The sequence below is a fragment of the Anguilla anguilla genome, chromosome 18 (genome assembly GCF_013347855.1).
Source record: "Anguilla anguilla isolate fAngAng1 chromosome 18, fAngAng1.pri, whole genome shotgun sequence".
NCBI classification, from domain to species: Eukaryota; Metazoa; Chordata; class Actinopteri; order Anguilliformes; family Anguillidae; genus Anguilla; species Anguilla anguilla.
The window spans coordinates 28,715,651-28,726,898 of NC_049218.1; positions in this window are offsets into that span (position 1 = coordinate 28,715,651).

An 11,248-nucleotide genomic window follows, 5' to 3' on the forward strand; every position below is an offset into this window, starting at 1 on the left:
ACAGCTACACACCCCCACAGCCTGCACAGTTTCTCACCCCACAGTCTGCACCTCTGCACAGCTTCACAACAGCAGCCTTTAATGTCAGCCTTCTGGTTCAGGACAGATGTATGGCGACAATAGGTGAACGTCCTGTGTTATTAATAATTATCCTGTACATTTTATTTTTTAAATATAATTCTGAAATGATTAAAAGGATGATAATATGTGGCACGGTGGTGCAGGGGGCCGCCTCACAGCTGGAAGATCGTGGGATCGAATCTCGGCCTGGGCCTGTGGAGTATGCATGTTCTCCCCGTGTCCGCGTGGGTTTCCTCCCACAGTCCAAAGGCATGCAGGTGGGCTAACTGGACGGTGTGTGTGCTATGTGGCAGATTAGCGGACTGTCCAGGGTGCTCCTGCCTCTCGCCCAATGTATGCTGGGATAGGCTCCAGGCCCCCACCCCTGCCCTCCTTACACATAATAGATAGATGGATGATTAAAAAAAAGATACAGAAAGACAACCAAAACTATTGAGATTATTGACAGTTCTAGTATAGCCTTTTGTTGTTATAGTTCTCAGTAAGAACTCTAATATTTTAACAAAATTCAAGACTCCCTCATGAAAAAGGCCAGGTCAGAAATTACCTGTACTGGGTCCCTGTGTCCCACTTATTGGCTGGGCAATACCTCAGTGAACTAAGAGTTCTGTTGTGTGTATTCTGTTTGGGATTAAATATTCATATAGTGCTTTATTTGCTTTTCCTAAATGAATGAGTTTCTTTTTTTTATTCAATGTGTGTGCGTGTGCATGTGTGTGTGTGCATGTGTGTGTGCGCGCGTGCGTGTGTGCACGTGTGTGTGATACAGTGAGAGAGAGAGAGAGAGAGAGAGAGATCTAAAGCACCCTTTTGATTTCTACAGCAGTGAAAAAGTAGCCCTTTCTGAAAGAAGTGATTCAGCCTGGCTCAGGGTTGAGAATGTGACCACAAGGGGGCATGAATGTTCTAGTGAGGATTACTGTGATGAGCTACAACACAATCCAGTATGTACACAATTCAGTATGTACACAATCCAGTATGCACACAATTCAGTATGCACACAATCCAGTATGCACACAATTCAGTATGTACACAATTCAGTATGTACACAATCCAGTATGCACACAATTCAGTATGTACACAATCCAGTATGCACACAATTCAGTATGTACACAATCCAGTATGCACACAATCCAGTATGCACACAATTCAGTATGTACACAATTCAGTATGCACACAATCCAGTATGCACACAATTCAGTATGTACACAATTCAGTATGCACACAATTCAGTATGTACACAATTCAGTATGTACACAATCCAGTATGCACACAATTCAGTATGTACACAATTCAGTATGCACACAATTCAGTATGTACACAATTCAGTATGTACACAATCCAGTATGCACACAATTCAGTATGTACACAATTCAGTGTGCACACAGTTCAGTATGTACACAATCCAGTATGCACACAATCCAGTATGCACACAATTCAGTATGTACACAATTCAGTATGCACACAATCCAGTATGCACACAATCCAGTATGTACACAATCCAGTATGCACACAATCCAGTATGCATACAATTCAATATATACACAATCCAGTATGCACACAATCCAGTATGCACAAAATTCAGTATGTCCACAATCCAATCACTTCTCTGAAATGTGAAGAAATGGACTGTAAGTGCTTTTCAATGCAGAAACATTTCATTTGTAAACTCTTTCAGTCTTCAGGAGATGTTCTGCAAAATCTAATAAATTAATCTTTAATAACTTTAAATTTTCCTTGTGGCGACGCCTGTTATCCCTGCCCTGACGTGTCCTGATGTGTCCTCCCCTCCCGAATGATTGGACCTTTTATGAAAAGAGGCACTAGTTTATTTGGAATGCTTATTAACCTGACAAGTTCTGTTGTAGGACACTCAATTAAAGGCATCCCTCTTTTTTATCAGTGTTGCAGACTCTTTCATCGCACAATTGGGAGCCTTCCTCTTCTGTCAGCACTTTACATTAAGAGTCTCTAATTATATTTGCTTTAAATTTTGCCATGGGGTGAAGATATTAGGTTTCCCCACCATCCATCGATCAAACCCGGCACGTAACGCGATCAAGTCTCCAACTGGCGCTCTGCGAACACTGGGAGACGACCGGCTCTTTCAGTAATTAACTAAATGAGGAATCTGAATTTTGCTCCGGAGGTTTGAAAGATGAGGTGAGGTGTGCGGGGAAGGCATCGCGTCTCAGTGGAGAGTAATCATTCTGCTCCTCCCTGCTACGCCTCGTCTGTCATCCTTTTCATGTGCGGAAAGTTCCAGAATTAGCTCAGGCACAGGGCACATGAGCACACACACCCACACACACCCACACACACACACACACACACACACACACACACACACACAAACACACACATACACATACCCATACACACACACTCTCTCACACACACACACACATACACACATATACTCACACACACACACACGCTCTCTCTCACACACATATACACACACACACACTCTCTCTCACACACACACACACACACACATATACACACACACACACATACACCCATACACACACACTCTCTCACACACACACACGTACACACAAACACACACACACACACATGCACATACACACACACAGACACATGCACACACACACGCACACACACATGCATACCCACGCACATACACACACACTCTCTCACACACACACATACAAACACACACACACTCACACACCCACGCACACATGCACACACTCTCTCTCTCTCACACACGCACACACACACATACACACACTCTATCTCTCCTTCCCACACTCTCTCTCTCTCTCACACACACACACACACACACACATACACTCATTCAAATCTGACAAGAAAGATTATATTAGGGAATTCATAAAGTCAGTTCCATTCTTGAAACCTGGGTCAGTAAAATATGCCTTGATGGCCACTTAGCCTGGAATTAATAGATTACTTTTCTTACAGTCACTTCATTTACAACGAAAGAAAATTTGATCACATTTGAAATTGACTGAAAGCATGTTCAGATATACCAGCTTTTGATTGGTCAGTGCGGGGGCTCTTTTGCGTCACTCATCATTAATGTACACAGCAAAGTTTCTGGTGTTAATTCACCTCCATATGTGATGGAGAGTTGATTTAACACTGACCATTTTACTATGTAGTGATCCAGAGAACTACAGACCAGTTCAACTTGAATCCCTAGTAAAATACTGCAAACTATCCATCAAATTATTCCTTTAGAAAAGTATCCTAAGGGATGGCTGGCGTGGTCTTCACAGAGAGAGGGGGCTTGACTGTAGTAGCTACAAAGCTCTCTGACTTTTACCAGGATTATAAAATTTTTATTGGGATTGGCAAAAAGCATTTGACAGAAAGTTGTATTCAACACAGCAAAAGCTGTAAAGTGTAAAGGTCTGCATGTGGGATGTATAAAATGAAGATGTAGTTATTTAATTAGAGGAATGAATTAGAGGAAAAAATTGAACTTACCGAGTTTGAAAAAGACTTGGGAGTAGTGGTTAATCTATCAGTTCAAAGTTTAGGAATTATTTCCGGATCTAGGCATTTTTGTGGCAGTAAAAAGCCGCAAGGATTCTGTAAGCTGTCTCAACAGTAAGCGAATAACCAGCCTGGATGGGTTGAATAGACTGTTTGCATAATTATGTATGAATTCTAGACAACCGTATCACAAGTCTTTGGGGCAATACATCAGTCCAAAATTTCATCTTTAAGATGTACTGACATGCTTCCGCTGTGCTCAGGAGGACATGGCAGAACTCAAGAGGAGGGCCTGTCCAATCAGGGCTGGAGTGTACCACCTGACCTCTGCACGGTCAGGGGAGGAGCCTGTCCTATCGGGGCTGGAGTGTACCACCTGACCTCTGCACGGTCAGGGGAGGAGCCTGTCCTATCGGGGCTGGAGTGTACCACCTGACCTCTGCACGGGCAGGGGAGGAGCCTGTCCTATCGGGGCTGGAGTGTACCACCTGACCTCTGCACGGTCAGGGGAGGAGCCTGTCCAATCGGGGCTGGAGTGTACCACCTGACCTCTGCACGGTCAGGGGAGCAGCCTGTCCAATCGGGGCTGGAGTGTACCACCTGACCTCTGCACGGTCAGGGGAGGAGCCTGTCCTATCGGGGCTGGAGTGTACCACCTGACCTCTGCACGGTCAGGGGAGGAGCCTGTCCAATCGGGGCTGGAGTGTACCACCTGACCTCTGCACGGTCAGGGGAGGAGCCTATCCTATCGGGGCTTGAGTGTACCACCTGACCTCTGCACGGTCAGGGGAGGAGCCTGTTCTATCAGGGCTGGTGTGTACCACCTGACCTCTGCACGGTCAGGGGAAGAGCCTGTCCAATCAGGGCCAGAGTGTACCACCTGACCTCTGCACGGTCAGGGGAAGAGTCTGTCCTATCAGGGCTGGTGTGTACCACCTGACCTCTGCACGGTCAGGGGAGGAGCTGAAAAATAAACAAATTCAGTTATAGTCTATAGTATAGAGTCCAGTTTTCAGTAGTCTTCATGTCTTCGGTATTCAAGCATTTTTGACTCAGTGGTGTTTTTCATTCATTCAGTCTTGTAAAGGGTAACATTGAGAACACATCGAATGGGTCACACAATGTCCGGTAACCCAAAGTCCTTTGGTACTTGAGGCACAATTATTTTTTAGCTCGCAATTCTCATTGTCCCGAGTTGGCCACTGCTGTTGTACCCTTGAGCAACGTACTTACTGTAACCTGCATTGCTTCAGTATACAGTATATCCAGCTGTATAAATGGATGCAATGTAAATGCCGTGTGTAAGTCACTCTGGATAAGAGTGTCTGCTAAATGCCTGTAATGTATGTGATGTAATGTAATGTAATGTAATGTAATGTAATGTAATGTATGTGATGTAATGTAATGTAATGTAATGTAATTATCTACTGATAATACATGTTTCTGACAGAGAATGTTAAACTGAGCAAATTTTGGTAACTTTTCACTGCAAAGCAAGAACACAGTTGTGGTTCATCTTTGAAAATCAAGCAGAAGAAAATGTGTTCAGGGCAGCAAATGGGTGTGCAATGAGTACATATAAAATTATGTCAACTCAGCAACCAGCACACATCAAACACAGGGTACCTGTATTTACTGGCAGCTGTTTTATATATCCTCCTCAGACCCGAAAATGAATTGCCATCCAAGATGCGATCCAAGAAATTTGCGTGAAATTATGTACTTAAAAATTAAAAAATTAAAGTACTTTTCTGCCTGGTCTCAGGAGAATATGGGTGTCCTATGAAAAATCTTCACTGTGGAAAAATCTTCACAATTTTATGTTTTGTCTATGAGAAGATGATTGCTATGTTTACAGTCTTCCTTATAGGATTGAGTTTTATGTCTGTTTGCCTTGGCTTGACACTCTGTCTCTGAAAGAATGGCAGGTGAGAGGTTGTGGCTGAGGACAGGACGGCTCTGGTATCCCAAGGCACACACTGACTGCTCCCGTCTCTCAACAGGCCTGCGGTGAGAGGGCCTGGGGGGGGGGGGGCCTTTCTCTTATTCGCTTTCATGATGAGGTCCGGTTCCATGGCCACGTGCACATTCACCATACCTGACCTCTGACTGCTTGTGTAAGCAAATACTCATTAAGGAAGGAATGAAGGAATTCCTTGCTAATGGCCCAAACACACACACACACACACACAGTAGCACACACACCGACATACACACACACACACACATAAGCACACTCACTCACACACACAGTTTCCTTGTGACTCTTGGGTCAGGTGGTTCTTTGTGGAGCTGACCTCAGGGCAAGCTGGAGACTCTTTTCCCTCCACAACCCCCACGATGGACGAACGGACAGTGTGGCATTCTCCTGTATGGCCACATGGTTTGCAGCGCTTCGCAGACTCTTGAAGGGGAACACTTTCTCTCCCCCAGCTAAGTGCAGTTTACACTGTCCCAAGCCTCTCCCCAGCCCTAGAGCACTGCTGCTGCAGTGCCGAAGGCAGCTACCGGGGGCATTGGCCATAAGGATCCACATCCTGATGGTTGTGGACTAATTCTCACACACTGCTGTAGGGCTGGTGGGCTGGCACATCAGCGCTCTTTTCATTGGTTGAATGGGGCGGGGTGTACCTGCAGTTTCCTAAAAAGTGGAGAGGAGTCTGAGAACTGCGGCCTTCATTGTGTGGCTATATCCTCCAAGAGAACCATCACAGAGCTTCTCCACCCTAGCTCCCCAGTGGTGGAACAAACTCCCCGTCCCTCTCCGAACCTCCCCCTCACTACCCATCTTCCGCCGTGGCCTGAAGACTCATCTCTTCAGACTATACCTAGACTAACTACCACCATGCTGTATATCTCTAAATCCACGCCCCCCCCCCTCCCTTTTTATGACACTTCTTACATGTTGCCCCATCCCAGCACTTTTTGGTCATTTGTATTTGTCCTAATACTGTAGCTCATTCTTCTGCCTAGTTGGCTTTGCAGAGGTTTGGTCAGAATAGTGTTCACTGTGTGAACTAAACTGTGTTCTTGGCTATAAATAGCTGTACAAAATAAGTATTGTATCTTACTGAACCTGTGTTTAGTAGTTGTCTATGACCATGAAATGCACTTTTTGTACGTCGCTTTGGATAAAAGCGTCTGCCAAATAAATGTAATGTAAATGTAATGTAACCAGATGGGAACATGTTTCTCTACAGAATGTTTATTGGGATTCTATTAGAGCTACTGTCCAGGGATAAATCAGAAAGAAAAGAAATTAACTTGAATGTGTTCTGGGGCAGGCAGCCCATGATGTAATGTAATGATGTGAGGTCCTACTGAATAAAGTAATGTGTGAACACAGGGCCCATACTATTAGCCACTGTAACCAGCCCAACAACCCTCTGCGGCAGATTGGGGGTGGAAACCCAGTCAAACCTTGCCTAATTGTTACTGAATGACTATCTGCATCTGGTCACCTAATAATCCCCTTTATCTGACTGCCTATGCAATCCCTCACTTTACCTGTTTTACCTGCACATTGATTCCCCAGGTTGGCATTCAAAAAGAGAATGGAGGCCTCAGAACACCTACCTGGGTAAATAAAGGGTCAAAACAGGGATAATTCATAACTACAGTGAATAACAAAAAAATAGCAAACAGGATACAGGAGAGGCAGTCCTAATTTCTCATTCTCTGCACTTGAAGTTCCTGTCTTTTCCTTTGAAACGGAGGGGAACTCTGCCGCATCGTACTGCGCGGTGCGTGTTCGGGATGCTGCGCCTTGTGGGAGCAGGCCCTCCCGCTCCTGTATGAGCAGTGGTTATTTTGGTTTTATTTGCTCTGTAAGTGATATTTGCAGAGTGGGATGACTCCTCAGATAGGAGTCATGTGATATCTCCAGCAGGCCCCTGCCTTTCTGCAGTACACTGGTGCCCGAGAGCAGCAGAGTGCTGCTTTATTATTTCTCTAATGATACAGCAATGCTGGCACAAGCACTTTCATAACAAGCAGCCCAGGCCACCTCTGATTTTTAATCACTTTTTGTAAACCGAAACAGAAAACTTCCACTGTGTGTGTGTGTGTGCGTGCGTGCGTGTGATAAATGAGACTGTGGTGGGCGTGCAGCCCAAACACACCCAGGCTCTGAGTTTGGAGGTTTGCCATAATGCAGGAAAATGTTTTGAATTTCATTGAATGAAATCAAAATTCATCAAAAAAATTTGAAAAATTTTAACTCCTAGGTTCAAATGTAGGTGAAGGTATGTTTGCTGGTCAAGAATGGTCTGGGTGCAATCAGGATTTTCCCACTGTGCATAACAATGAAAATGAAGTGTAAATATTTATTGATTTATTTACTTACTTATGCACAATTATTATTATTATTACGAGAATTAGTATGATTATTTTATTATTATTAGTATTATTATTATTATTATTATTATTATTGTGTGTCAGTTGGGTGTGCGAGCACAAGCAGTAACAAACAAAAACAGAAATTAGCTGTGAATTGAAGGAAGACAGCAGAAAATGGTGGATGGTGGTTCCTGAGTGGTGCTGAGCATTCATCCTCGTTTTTGTTGCCTTGATTAGCCCAAGGCCTGTACCACAGAGCAGTGCAGGTCTTTACCACAAAGCAGTGCACACATAGGCCTGTACCACAGAGTAGTGCGCACATAGGCCTGTACCACATGCCTCTTTTCCACCAAGGCGAACCTAGTTCTGGTTCTGGGCTGGTTCTAGTGCCGGTTCGCAGTTGGTTCAACTTGCGAACCTTCTAAGACCCGGTTTGCTTTTCCACGGGTTAGAGAGCCACGTCATTACGTCACTGTATACCTCTGTATACACCTCCGCTTTCCCAGCAACATTGTATGTCCTGTAGAAATACACATAATAAACTGTCTAAATGTAAAAAATTAAATTAAATTTAAAAAAAAACAACTTCATACATATACATTTAGTTATATTATTACAGCCTTATTTAGTCGCTCCAGTTTTTCGCGATTCGGAATTTTCTGAATTCAACACAACATCAAAATGCCACATTTCCCCCAAGGCTGCATGATTCGTAAAAATAATTCGCCCTTTTAGGAATTATGCAGCGTCGGGAAAATGCGGCATTTTGTTTAAGTTGTGTTGAATTCCGAAAATTTTGAATCGCAAAAAACTGGAGGGACCTCTTATTTACTATATCAACTTTAAGACAAGCAACGCGCTCGGAATTATCTCATTCGCGACCGATTAAATCCAATGGCACAGACGTTGCTTCATAATTTAAAACTGCTTTCCTGACGGCTATTTTGCATCCTGCGACTTGGGTTACAACATTGAATATCAGATTCCTAGACGTACTGATAGGGACCACGTCGCAAGACAGGACACTTAAACTGTATGCTAGCAAATTTATGTAAAGTTCCATTCATTTATATGGGGAGGTCGATAAACGTCCCCTTAGCAACCAAAAGCTAGCGCTGGACCACCTCTGACTTATTTGCCGCACAGAAAAAAATTGCGAAAGTACTGAAAAAATAATCACTGGAGGATAACAAGGACATTTTTTCCTACATAACTAGGTCCAGGTTGTTACCAATATCTTGCCTATTTCATATATAGTTGCAAATCAGTTTACGTTTTCCTGTCTGTCGGTCTCACTCTACCTGGCGGTCACAAAGCTGCGTTTCCACCCAAAGTACCCAGGAACTACTTTTCAAGGAACTAAAAGGTTCCTTCAGCCCACTGTTGTCTGCGTTTCCACCGCGGTCTAAAGACCCCTGACGATTAGACAAATTAGTCCGCTGACGTATGTAAAAGCGACGTTGTCGTCGGTCCATCTGTCCTATGATTTCTTCTGTAACCCCATACCACCGAAGTACATTATTTTCCAATAACCGGGACAGCCGGAGGGGTTTATTCCACTTATACAACAGGTTACCAACAATTACTATATATGGTTACTTTAGTATTTATTGATTTTTATCGACTTAATCACCTGAAATTGAAATATTCTTCCACGGCCGTTTGGGCATATTATTTTACCGTTGTCAAGCAAAAAGCTCTCGTTGGTAGTTTGACTTGGACCGTTGTTATGCAACAAACAGGATATAACAGGCCAATATACAGATTGTAATTGTTTTATATATATTCTCAAACACATTCATTATGTTTTTATGCGAACATTCACTTTCATGTCTTGACATCCAAGACGACAGAATTAATTCACATTCCACAAATAACTGGTAACAACAGCAGAAATCATGCACACGTCGTAAACAATGTGTTGTTGAATTGATTCGACTCTTATCGTCATTTCCAATATCGGCTAATCGCAAAATGACAAGAATAAACAGAATGACAACTCGGACTTTATTTTAAATTTAAATTAATATTGCAGTGGTACAGCCACCGTTTGCTTTCCTTGAAAGTTACTGCTAGCGAAGCAGCGAAGTGTGCCCTCCAGATGCGAAACATGCACCATAAATACAGTCCATTGTCTAGTCTTCCTGGTCTTTTTGTGGAATTGAAGAATCGCAGAGTGAAATTATGGCAGTCTGAAAAAGCAAAAGGGACGATTACCAGAATTAACCTGTTATTTTACCCTGACAAAAAGTGCGGAAGCTGATTTCTAGTTTGCTTTTACTGTATCCCCAATGTAAACTACGCAGAACTACCGCATACCTCACATAACTGTGCCAAACGTTTTGAGACAAATATAACGGACTAACAAAGAAAATCCGGAAGAAAATATTCAGCAACCGAATTAAACCGTTTGAATGTTTTGAGAAGTAATATGCTGCCCCAGCACGAATGCTTAACATTTTATAAACGAATACTAAAGCAAGAAAAGAACAGAAGAGCACACGTTATAATCCTCAATCTTAATTTCTTATTTGTTCCAAGACGTTGACAGGCCATAACCAAAAGTAGGCAACTGCGCTGCATAACATACAAGTTTGAATTCAAGTTATTATTATGAAAATAAATCGGTTTTTAAAAATGGCGATTGAAGTAAAATACTGCGAGTAGTCGACCAATCAGAAATATTCAGCGCTTGCACCCCACCCCAAAAGTTCCGGTACTTTTGGAAAGTACTACCCCCCGAGCAGGGACTTTTTGGGGGTAAAATAAAGTCCCCGGAACTTAATTTAGACCCTGGTTCCTGCGGTGAAAACGCACTGAGTTCCTCCAAAGGTTCCTAGTTCCGGGGTATAGTTCCTGCGGTGGAAACGCGGCTTGAGTTCCTCAAAAGGTTCCTAGTTCCTGCGGTGGAAACACGGCTATGTATTCACCTCATTCAACTCCTGCTGGATTTTATCATTCACAACACGTTTGTATGAAAGGCCTAGTTTGTATGCCAGAAGCTGTGCTTTCATTGTATATGGACTTTTACAGCTTGTGTTTTATATTTAGTGCAAACCTCTACAGATTATTACTGTTTTGACCAAGATCTGGCCGTTGTTAGTTCTACATATACTTCTTTTGTTAATAATATACTCCATCTTGGTGGTGATGGTTGGTGATCTTAAATGCGTTTCCTTCCCATATGCCGCTTTGGAACCAGTTTTCCCGGCCAAGAGCCAGTTCTTTTGCTGTTGAAAACTTAAGAACTGGTTTGCGATTAGGCACCGGCTCCGAACCGGCCCTCGAAATGCCTTGGTGGAAAAGGGGCAATAGAGCAGTGCAACTATTTACCACTAAGCAG